We start from the raw sequence: 11,206 nt of genomic DNA on the forward strand, positions 1-11,206 counted from the left end.
TGATCTGGCCTGGTCGATAAACGACAGGCAAGACTTGAAATTTAACAAATCTGCAGCAGACTAATTTTTAAGTTGATAATTGTGTATGGCCCGCAAATGATGCTACAAATACCCAAATGGCCCTTGGCAGAAAAACAGCTCCCCACCCCTGCCCAGAGCCTGGGAGGGAAGAGCCCATCCACACATGCCATCCCCTGTCTGGTACCCTCCTCTCGATTCTCCCCACCCCATTTCCCATGGGGTCTAAATGCTTCTTCTTCCAGGAAGCCTTCTCTGACCCCAGGCTACATTAGGTAGCTTCCCCCCTTTCTGAGTTCCCTGGGACCCCTGCCCCTCCTCCCTCACAGCACTCATCACGCTGACTGAGGTCTGCCAGTTTGTCCATCTTCCTGGAGAGAGATTGTGTCTATTTTGGGTTCTGTCTCCCTGATGCCTAGCACTCTGCCTGACACAAAGCAGTCTCTCAACAACTCGTTGTTTAGGGGATGAAGTACATAAGGAAAGGCTTAGCAGCCAAGGGTGAGGACTCATGTGTCCACTCTGTCCATAATCTGATGCCTTCCTCGGTCTGAGCAAGGTCCGGCCCGCCCATGTCATGATGAGGCCACGCCTCCCAGGGACACCAACACACCTGAGATCAGAGAGGGGAGAGAGGCCCACTGTGTGGGAAGGAGGAGCAAGCCGGGAAAGCTGGGAAGAACCTCCCCCCACCACCACCACCACTACGGGGCACAAGGGACTCAGGCAAACTGAGACCAGTGGACTCTCGGGAAGAAGGCCCTGCTCTGGAGGACGGGAGCCCGTGCCTCTCGGAACATGCCACACAGCTATTTTGCGAGGTGTGAGCGCCTCGTGCTTGGGAAGTCCCCTGAGGCAGCTGGCTGGCCTCCAGACCCTCGCCTCTGAGGGCCTGCCTGCTGGGAGTGGCAAGGCTGTGGTGCTGACATCAGATGGTGGCTGGCAGGCAGGACTGGGTATGCTTGGCCAGGAAGAGAGAACGTCACTACCCCAGACGCACGTCAGCCAAACTAGCTCCACACAGGCCCAGGCAGGCCTTGAAAGGAGAGCAGTGGTGAGGGGGTTGTGCAAGCCCCTCCTCACTGGGCTGACAGCAAGACAGCCTTTTCCTCAGAAGCAGGTGTTCCAAACCTCAGCGCTCTGTGTCACCAGGAGTGAGAGGGATGAGGACAGTTTTCAGGATCAGCTGCATGGCTGGCAGTGTGCCCATGTTGCCTGGGGAAAATCACCCACCCACCCGTGCGCCCATGCATCCCTCCACGCAGCTTTCTCTCCATCCACCCACTCATTCCCTACCCATCCATCCATGAAGCCACCACCAAGCCAGCCAACCCTGGCCACCCAGCTGTGGACCCTGGGCCAGGGTTCCGGCAGACAGGGTACAGACACACATGTAGTGGGGAGGGCACTTAGTCTCAATCCTTCTAGTTCCCAGTAAAACCAAGGAAGCAAGCCCACAGCCTCCCTCTGGGCCCTCAGGGGAATACTCAGACAGAGCAGAGCAGGTGGAACTAGCAGGACCGAGGCCCCTGGACACCAGCCCTATGACACAGCCACAGAGAGGTCCAAGAGCAAGTCCTGAACTCAGGGCCCGGGCCTGAGGCTCACCATCCTGTCTCCGCCCCCATCACCATGTGATTCGGAGCAAGTTCCTTCCCCATTCCCTAGCCAGAGGCCTCGGCTGCCCCATCTGTCAGACGGCAGGAAGGGACTGGATTTTGCAGGGTCCATCCAGACAAAAACGTGGCTCCTGAATCTTTGAAGTCTCTTGATAAACCTCTGGCATTTGCACAGCCTCCTTCAACACGAAGCAAACCCAGAGCTTTCCCACTGCCTGGGGCTCTTGGAGCCACCTCTGAGAACAAAGGGGAACGTGAGGCTCAGGAAGAGAAAAATCCAGGAGCTAGTGAACAGGAAGCTCTCTGCCTGGCCCTGGACGCCTGGGGAAAGGAGGATTCGGAGGAAGGGTAAAGGGTGGGCACTGCCGCCCCTGAAGGAGCCGGCCTGTCACCCTCCAGTCCTCTCTCCTGCCAGCACCCTCCACTCTAGCTTTCCCCCTTCATCTTTTTCACCACCCCACCCCAGACATACCAAACACCCGTTGGGCACTGGACTTCTTCCCCTTCTCTGCCTGCCAGGAGCCCAGGGATTGGAGGCTTGTCCCACCCGCTCACGTTTTCAGCACTGTGACGCCTTCTAATCAACTTTCTGGTTCACTGTGATTCCCTGACAAGTGTTGTGTCTTCATTTACGTCTTCATTTCCTGTTCAGGAAGCCGCCTGTCCACCTCTGACAATGTGGAGGCTGCCAGCTCTCTGAGGGGTGGCTTGGACTCCTAGCTCCCCGATTTTTTCAGGGTTATGAGAGCCTTGTTGCCTGCCCTTAGATGCGCACTTTCCTCTCTAGGACATGTGGTGCTGCCAGAAGTTCAAGGCTTCAGGTGAGTGGCACCTCCCTGCCCTCCTGCTGCTGTGATCCCAGCAGCCAGTGTCTCCCGGAAAGTTCCTGATATTTGTGCTGAGAGAGCGCCCAGCCGGTTCTGGACAAAAAGCTCCCAGCCCCAACAGCCTGTGTGAGAGCTGCAGGGAAAGGGATTGAGTCTTGCCCACTTCCAGCGCCAGCATTGCTCTGCACAGAAGGGGCATAAAATAAACTCCAACATGTATTTGATTAATGAAAGATGGAATTGAACATGGCCCTTTCATGCTGTGCACCCCACAACCTGGAGCACATCCAGTTCTCAAGACAGTTGAGGCTGTCCCTGTTTTGCGGTTGAGTTTTGGTCAGAGCCCGCTCCATAAGGTTTTGATCATATTTCAATCATCTCATGTTCAACTTCTCGGCAAGTCCCCCCACCATGTCACCCCCTTCTCGCCTCCGGGAAACTCAGAAAAAGCAAAAAAAAAAAAAAACCTTAGCAACAACAGTCTGCAACAACAGTCTAATGAAGGATGGGGACTCTCAGTTGGGGAGTTTCCCCCAAGAGCCTCTCTGTAGAAATAAGAAGCCTCTTCCCAAAGCAGACAATATCCCACATGGCCCCTGAGACTTTGTCCACAGGGGAAGACAGGGCATATAGCACAAACTAGTTCATCACTAGTTTTGTTTTGTTTTGTTTTGTTTTGTTTTGTTTTTTTTGACAGGTAGAGTTATAGACAGTGAGAGAAAGAGACAAAGAGAAAGGTCTTCCTTCCGTTGGTTCACTCCCCAAATGGCCGCTACGGCCAGCACTGTGCCAATCCAAAGCCAGGAACCAGGTGCTTCTTCCTGATCTCACATGCAAGTGCAGGGGCCCAAGCACTTGGGCCATCCTCCACTGCCTTCCCAGGCCACAGCAGAGAGTTGGATTGGAAGAGGAGCAACCGGGACTAGAATCCGGTGCCCATATGGGATGCTGGTGCCGCAGGTGCAGTATTAACCAAGTGAGCCACGGCGCCAGCCCCCATCACTAGTTCCTATGAGAAGATGAGAAAACCAAAGTACAGAGCTTAGGTGTCTTGCCCAGACTGGTTAGCTAGCAAAACAGTAGAGCTGGGGTTTCTACCTGAGCAGTTTGGCTCCAGAATCAGTATGCTAAGGGACCGGCGCTGTGGCCTAGTGGGTTTAGCCTCTGCCTGAGGTGCTGACATCCCATATGGGTGCCAGCTCTGATCCAGCTCTTTGCTATAGCCTGGGAAAGCAGTAGAAAATGACCCAAGTGCTTGAGCCCCTGCACCTGCATGGGAGACCTGGAAGAAGCTCCTGGTCCTGGCTTTGGATCGGCTCAGCTCTGTGCATTGCAGCCATTTGGGGAGTGAACCAGTGGATGGAAGACCTCTCTGTCTCTCCCAGTCTGTACCTCTGCTTCTCAAATAAACAACTTATATATAAGAATCAGTATGCTGAACCACTCCTCATACCACCTCTCTGAGCTGACCCATGTCCTGAGTACAAATGGAAAACAGTACAGCAGCCAGGTCTGAAAAGATCATCCATAGGGAACAGGGAAACGGGGTGCTGACCACGTGCCAGCCTCCAAATGAGTCCCTTCCTTACACTGCATTCCCAAGCCACCCTGTGAGCTGGTATCATTAATCCCATTTTAGGTTTAAGTAAATTGAGGCAAGGAGAGGTAGACTGACCTCCTAAATCTACTCAACTAGTGAGTGGCAAAGGTAGGACCACAGTCCCAATCCACCCGATGGGTTATTCTTGGACTGAGGGCTATCTAGTTTGGGTAGAAAGACTTGGCTTCCTAGAAAGAGTTGAGAAAAAAATAGGGGAGCTGGAGGCCTCTAGTGTGACCTTAGCACTTGAACCTTGACACAGAGTTGCCTCTGCAGGACCTCCAGCCTCCTGGGCCTATCCAGCAGAAGGGAAGTCAACTTCCCCAGAGCCTCAGAAGGAAGCTTACTCAGGCCTCAGTGGAGCAGTGGAGAAGTGGATCCGGATAGAGTGCACGCATCTCCATCCCCAGGAGATCATCTCAGGCCTAGGGGGCGGGTGTTGTGACAGCGGGTTAAGCCACAGCGTGCCACACTGGCACCCCATAGCTGAGCGCCGGCTTGAGGCCTAGCTGTTCTGCTACAGATCCAGCTCCCTACTAATGTAGCTGGAAAAGCAGGCGATGATGGCCCAAGGACTTGGGTCCCTGCCACCAATGTGGGAGACCTGGTAGAGCTCCAGGCTCCTGGTTTCAGTCTGGCCCAGTCCCAGTCCCTGCAGCCATTTGGGGAGTGAACCAATGTATAAAAGATCTCTATCTGTCTCTCTTTCTCTCTCTGTCACTCAACCTTTTTAACAAATAAATAAATAAATCTAAAAATAAAGAAGAAAGGGGGAAAAAAGCTTCATGGCTGCCATCACATAGGATCCCAGCCCTGGCAAAATCCCTTGTGATTGAAATGACACCTCGTCAAAGTCTGTGACCCAGAATATTCATACAGGCCAGGTACTGCTCCAAGTGCGGGTGGTAGCACAGTGAACCAGGGAAATCTGGTCTGACGCTTGCTTCATGGAGCTATTTTCAGCAGCCCCCCCAAAGGGGGAGAAAGCTAAAGAAAACTATATCAATCAGAATTTTTACTTGCATACCATTGAAATTCACTGGCTGATTTAGAGAGAGAAGAGAGCTTATAAAAAGATCCTGGGAAGATGCAGAAAAAGGGCAAGAATAAGGAAGCCGAGGCAGCCAAGCCCATTCCCAAAGCATGGAGAGAGCCCCCCAGGAGAGCAACCAGAAGGCAGGCTGAACGCCAGCACTGCCCCTGTGTCCAGACAAGTGGGGGCCCTGCCCTGCATCCTATGTTTCAGAGGGCCCCGCCCTGCCCCTACTCCAATCATATCTTAGGACCCACCACAGGGTCCACAGGGCCATGGTGGCATGCTCACCCAGAGCTCATGCTTCGTCTTCCAGACCCCCTTTGAGGAACTGAAAAAGAATTCCCTCCCAATGGCAGCTTGCAGTGTCCACGTGAGCCTCTTTCTCAGCTCTGTCCCTCTCAGGATGGGCCATGTCACTAATGGATCTGCTACTAGGTTCAGAGATGGTGGCCAAGAACATGGAAGGAACTTGCATGCATACCAGGCATGGGAGACCCTTCATGGCGCAGGACAGGCTTGAGGGAAGGAAGAGGACAGGGACAAGTAGGGAGTTGGAGGCTGGCTCTCCCCTTGACCACCTCATTATATCATGAAACTCCACAGAGCTCAAGACATCTAAAAAAAATTTTTTTTCAAGATTCACCTACTATTTGAAAGGCAAAGTTACAGAGATGTAGAGGCAGAAAGAAAGAGAGAAAAAGAGAGATCCTCCATTCGCTGGCTCACTCCCCAAATGGTCACAACAACTGGAGCCACGCCGATCCAAAGGCAGGATCCAAAGACCCGAGCCATCCTCCACCACCTTCCCAGGCCACAGCAGAGAGCCGGACTGGAAGTGGAGCAGTCGGGACCCATACCGGCACCCACATGGGATGCCAGCATTGCAGGCGGCTGGCCCCATCTACCATGCCACAGCGCCAGCCCCAAGACTTCTAAATTTGAACCTGTCTTCCAGTTAATTTGAAAGTATGCTTTTGGGGCCAGTGCTGTGGCGCAGCAGGTTAACACCCTGGCCTGAAGCACCGGCATCCCATATGGACGCCGGTTCGAGACCCGGCTGCTCCACTTCCGATCCAGCTCTCTGCTATGGCCTGGGAACGCAACAGAAGATGACCCAAGTCCTTGGGCCCCCACACCCGTGTGGGAGACCCAGAGGAAGCTCCTGGCTCCTGGTTTCAGATTGGCGCAGCTCCAGCCATTGCAGTCAATTGGGGGAATGAACCAGCAGATGGAAGACCTCTCCCTCTCTCTGACTCTCCTATCTCTGTGTAACTCTGACTTTCAAATAAATAAATAAATCTAAAACAAACAAACAAAAAATATCATGAAGGAAAACAAACAAAAACCAAAAACTGTTCCATGACTGTTAAGACAGGGGCCGTTCAAGTCATCCCTTCTCGAAGTGTCAGTTTCACTTCTACTGATATCATTTTAGGTGCTTTATTAGTTCTCACAGATCAGGGAGAACATACAGTATTTACTCCTTTGGGACTGTCTTATTTCACTAAGTATGACGTTTTCCAGATTCATCCATTTTGTTGCAAATGTCCAGATTTCATTTTTTACAGCTGTGTAGTATTCCATAGTGTACATATCCCATAATTTCTTTATCCAGTCTTCAGTTGATGGGCATTTAGATTGATTCCATGTATTAGCTATTGTGAATTGAGCTGCATTCATTTGTTTTTTAAGATTATTTATTTGAAAAGCAAAGTTAACAGGGTCAGGGTCAGGGGAAGATTGATAGAGATAGAAATAGAGAGAGAGAGAGAGATAAAGAGAGAGAGACAGAGACAGAGAGAGATGTCTTCCATCCACAGGCTCATTTCCCCAAATGACCACAATGGCTAGGGCTGGGCCAGGCCAAAGCCAGGAGCTAGTAACTCCATCCAAGTCTCCCACATGGGTGGCAGGGGCCCAAGTACTTGGGCCATCTTCTGCTGCTTTCCAAGGTGCATTAGCATGGAGCTGGATCAGAAGTAGAGCAGCCAGAACTGGAACTGGCATTCATATGGCATGCCGGTGTTGCAGGCAGCAGTTTAACCTGCTGTGCTATAACACGGAATTCATTTAACCATATTTACTTCCTGAAGACCCTGTACCCATATAAAGTCACCCTGGAGGTTCGTGCTTCAATGCATGAGTTTTGGGAAGATGCATTTCAGTCCATAGCAACACCCAATTCTAAATCCAAGACCTCAAGGTGACACACATTCTTCCTCCAGCCTTGATATAATCTTCTCTATTCTGCAACACCTGGCAAGCACCACCAGTGCACCCTGATTGGTCAGGATAACAAATAACACCCAGATCTGAGAAGCTTCATGCAACAAAATTCTATTCTGCATGTATGCCAAGCCTGCTGTGGGTCTAGAGGAGTCTAGCACAGCTGTATTCCATGTGGCGGTTCAACATTCCAAGCTGCTTTGATCTTTGGCATGCTCCTTCATCTCCACCCATGCTTCCATGATCACTTCAGTCAGGGAAGACAGCAACAAGAGTTCTTGCTTAAATGTTGTCTGCAAGTAACACATGTCACTTCCATTTATATCTCATTCACCAAAGTGGGGCACACTACCATGCCTAACTCCAAGCAGGCAACTCCCAGGAGGAGAAGGAAGCTAGAACCTTGGTGAGTGGCAGTAAGACCACCAGAATACCCATATTCAAGAATGAAATAAAGGAGGATTTTTTTAAAGGGGGAAGGGGGGGACTCGGTTAAAGTACAAAGAAAATTAGACACATTTCAAAACAGGGAACAAGAAATGGATGAAAGTTATAGATGGTGGTTCTGAAACTGGTCCTGGGGCTTGGTTGGCACTTATTACTTTCTTCCTGTATTGGTTTTCTTTTGCTGCATAACAAGTCACCACAGACTGAGTGACTCAAAACAACCCAAATGCACTGTCTCCTAGTTTCTTGCAGGTCAGGAGTCATGGTAGCTGCTTGGTGTCTCTCCCACATCCAGGGGTCAGTCAGGGCTGCAGTCTCATCGAAGCTTGCCATGCTCTTCCAGGCTCACTGTTCTCGGCTGCTGTGGTTGCAGGAGCTCTGGGCCTTTTCTTCCCTGCCACAGCATGGTAGTTCTGGCCACCACAAAGGCATGTGCTACTGCTTCTTATTTCTTGCCTCAAGACTCTTTTTTTTTTCTTTTTTTAAGATTTATTTATTTGTTTGAAAGAGTTACAGAAGGGGGACAGAGAGATATTCCATCCACTGGATCACTCCCCAGATGTTCACAACAAAGCCAGTAGTTTCTTCCATGTCTCCCATGCGGGTACAGGGGCCCAAGCACTTGGGCCATCTTCCACTGCTTTCCCAGGTGCATTAGCAGGGAGCTGGATCAGAAGTGGAGCAGCCAGGATTTGAACTAGCACTTATACAGGATGCCAGCGTTGCAGGCGGAGGCTTAACCTTCTGTACCACATCACCAGTCCCTTTATTTTCCTTTGATTGTCAGGATTGACTATTCCTGCCACTGTGAAAACTCCCCATTGAGCCTGTGGCATGAGAAGCCCAAGCCAGATGGTGGTCTCACTTCTCAGTTCAAGGAACCACTTCCTTCCCAGGAAAAAATATGATGTTCTGCCCAGTGGAAAAACTTTTTTCTCCACTGTCCTTCAAGATCACCCTGAATGGAGCTTTAATGCTTATAGTGACCTGGCCCGAGCTAGTGCCAGTAAATTGTGCAGAATCATACAAACCTGGCTCAAAAGCTGACCTAATAGATCAATGGCATAGGTGTGGACTAAGGGAAAGATGACCCTGACCTAGGCACAGGCATGTTAGGAATTTAAGCATCCCCTGACTATGGGCTTCATTAAGCACACAACAGACTACAGATATCTCAAACACCACGGGGTCTGCCGAGGCAAAGGGCCAAGTGGCAGGCAGTGGTACCAGTTCTACTGCTACCACAAAAATGCATCCCGCATGGTCCCCAGTCGTTTGCATCACCAGCTCCCATTCACAGTCCTAACATTCAGATTAGCGGAACCTCCCCAGACAGCGGGGAGGCTTCGAAAGCGAGTACCTGGCCTATTGGGCTTCTATCTAGGAAAGAGGGTCAAATGCTGGCTGGTCAAAAATAACAAGTGTTCCATCGGTAGCGGGAGCGGAGAGCAGACCCCAGAGACCCCTGAGCAGCCCCACTGCCACCACTGCCGGCCTAGTTACCATTACACCCCGGGAGGAGCCGCAGCTGCCGCAGCCAGCCCCAATCACCATCACCGCAATTGTGAGCAGCGAGGCCGAGGCCAAGGCCAAGGGGCAGGGAGCAGTGGCCCAGGGCTGCCTCACATCGGCGGCGCCTACTGAACAAGGACAGTGCAACGAAGGTTTTGGGAACAGTAAAATGGTTCGGTGTAAGAAATGAATATGGTTCCATCCCCAGAAATGACACCAAGGAAGACGGATTTGTGCACCAGACTGCCGTAAAGAAGAACTGCAGCATAGGAGACGGGGAGATTATGGAGTCTGATGCTGCTGAAGGAGAAACCGGTGCCGAGGCAGCCAATGCCGCAGGCCCTGGTGGAGCTCCAGGGCAACGCAGCGAATACGCAGCAGACGCCGTCCACGTCCGTAGGGGTCCTCCACGCAATGGCCGGCCGCATTCTCAGACTAGTGAGAGTGCGGGAAAGAGTGCCCGGAGGGCCAGGCCCAACAAGGCCGGCCCCACCTTCCTCATGAGGAGACCCAGTGTGCCCACCCCCGTGCGGGGAGACGTGAGGGAAGGTGCTGCCAATCAGGATGCAGAACTAGGTAGACCAGTGAGACGGAATGTGTGTGGGGTTATAGACCACGCTTCCGCAGGGGTCCTCCTCGCCGAAGACAGCCTAGAGAGGACGGCAATGAAGAGGAGTGGGGAAATCAAGGAGCTGAGACCCAGGTCAGCAGCCACCTCAGCGTGGGTGCCCCGCAACTTCAGTTACCTGCGCAGACACCCAGGTAACCCTAAACCCCAGGATGGCAAAGAGACAAAGCAGCCGATCCACCAGCTGAGAATCATCCAGAGGCTGCGCAGGGCGGGGCTGAGCAAATGCCGGCTTCACAGCTCTGCCATCACCCGGGTTAGCCTTCCAACAAGAAGCAATGAATATGAAATTCCAGCAATAAGAAATGAGCAAAAGATAGGAGCAGAAGGCCTTAAGTCCTTGCATTTTGTCCATTGACCAGATTACTAGAACTGTCCGTATTATCTAAGCAGCATTTTTACCTAAAGATGTCTCTTTTTTTGGTAATGACAAACGAGTTAAAAAAAAAAAAAAAAAAAACTGGTTTTGGCCGGCACCGCGGCTCACTAGGCTAATCCTCTGCCTTGCGACGCCGGCACACCGGGTTCTAGTCCCAGTCGGGGCGCCGGATTCTGTCCCGGTTGCCCCTCTTCCAGGCCAGCTCTCTGCTATGGCCTGGGAAGGCAGTGGAGGATGGCCCAAGTGCTTGGGCCCTGCACCCACATGGGAGACCAGGAGAAGCACCTGGCTCCCAGCTTCGGATCAGCGTGGTGCGCCGGCCACAGCGCGCCCGCGGCAGCAGCCATTGGAGGGTGAATCAACAGTAAAGGAAGACCTTTCTCTCTGGCTCTCTCTCTCTCTCACTGTCCACTCTGCCTGTCAAAAAAAAAAAAAAAAAAAAAAAAACTGGTTTTTCTCAATACACCTTTAAAGGTTTTAAAATTGTTCCATATCTGGTCAAGCTGAAATTTTTAAGACCTTCATTTTTTTAAATGATTTATTTATTTATTTATTTGAAAGGCAGAGTTACACAGAGGCAGAGGTAGAGAGAGAAGTCTTCCATCCACTGGTTCACTCCCCAAATGGCCACAATGGCTGGAGCTGGGCTGATCTGAAGCCAGGAGCCAGGAGCTTCTTCCAGGTGTCCCATGTGGGTGCAGGAGCCCAATCACTTGGGCCATTTTCTACTGCTTTCCAAGGCACATCAGCAGAGAGCTGGATTGGAAGTGGAGCAGCTAAGACTCGAACCGGCATCCACATAGAATGCTGACACTGCAGGCCATGGCATTACCTACTACACCACAGCACCGGCCCTAACAACTTCATTTTTAATTTACAATAAAACTTTACAACTTGATTTTTTAAAAACAGTC

The sequence above is a fragment of the Lepus europaeus genome, chromosome 12, assembly GCF_033115175.1.
Source record: "Lepus europaeus isolate LE1 chromosome 12, mLepTim1.pri, whole genome shotgun sequence".
Taxonomy (NCBI): domain Eukaryota; kingdom Metazoa; phylum Chordata; class Mammalia; order Lagomorpha; family Leporidae; genus Lepus; species Lepus europaeus.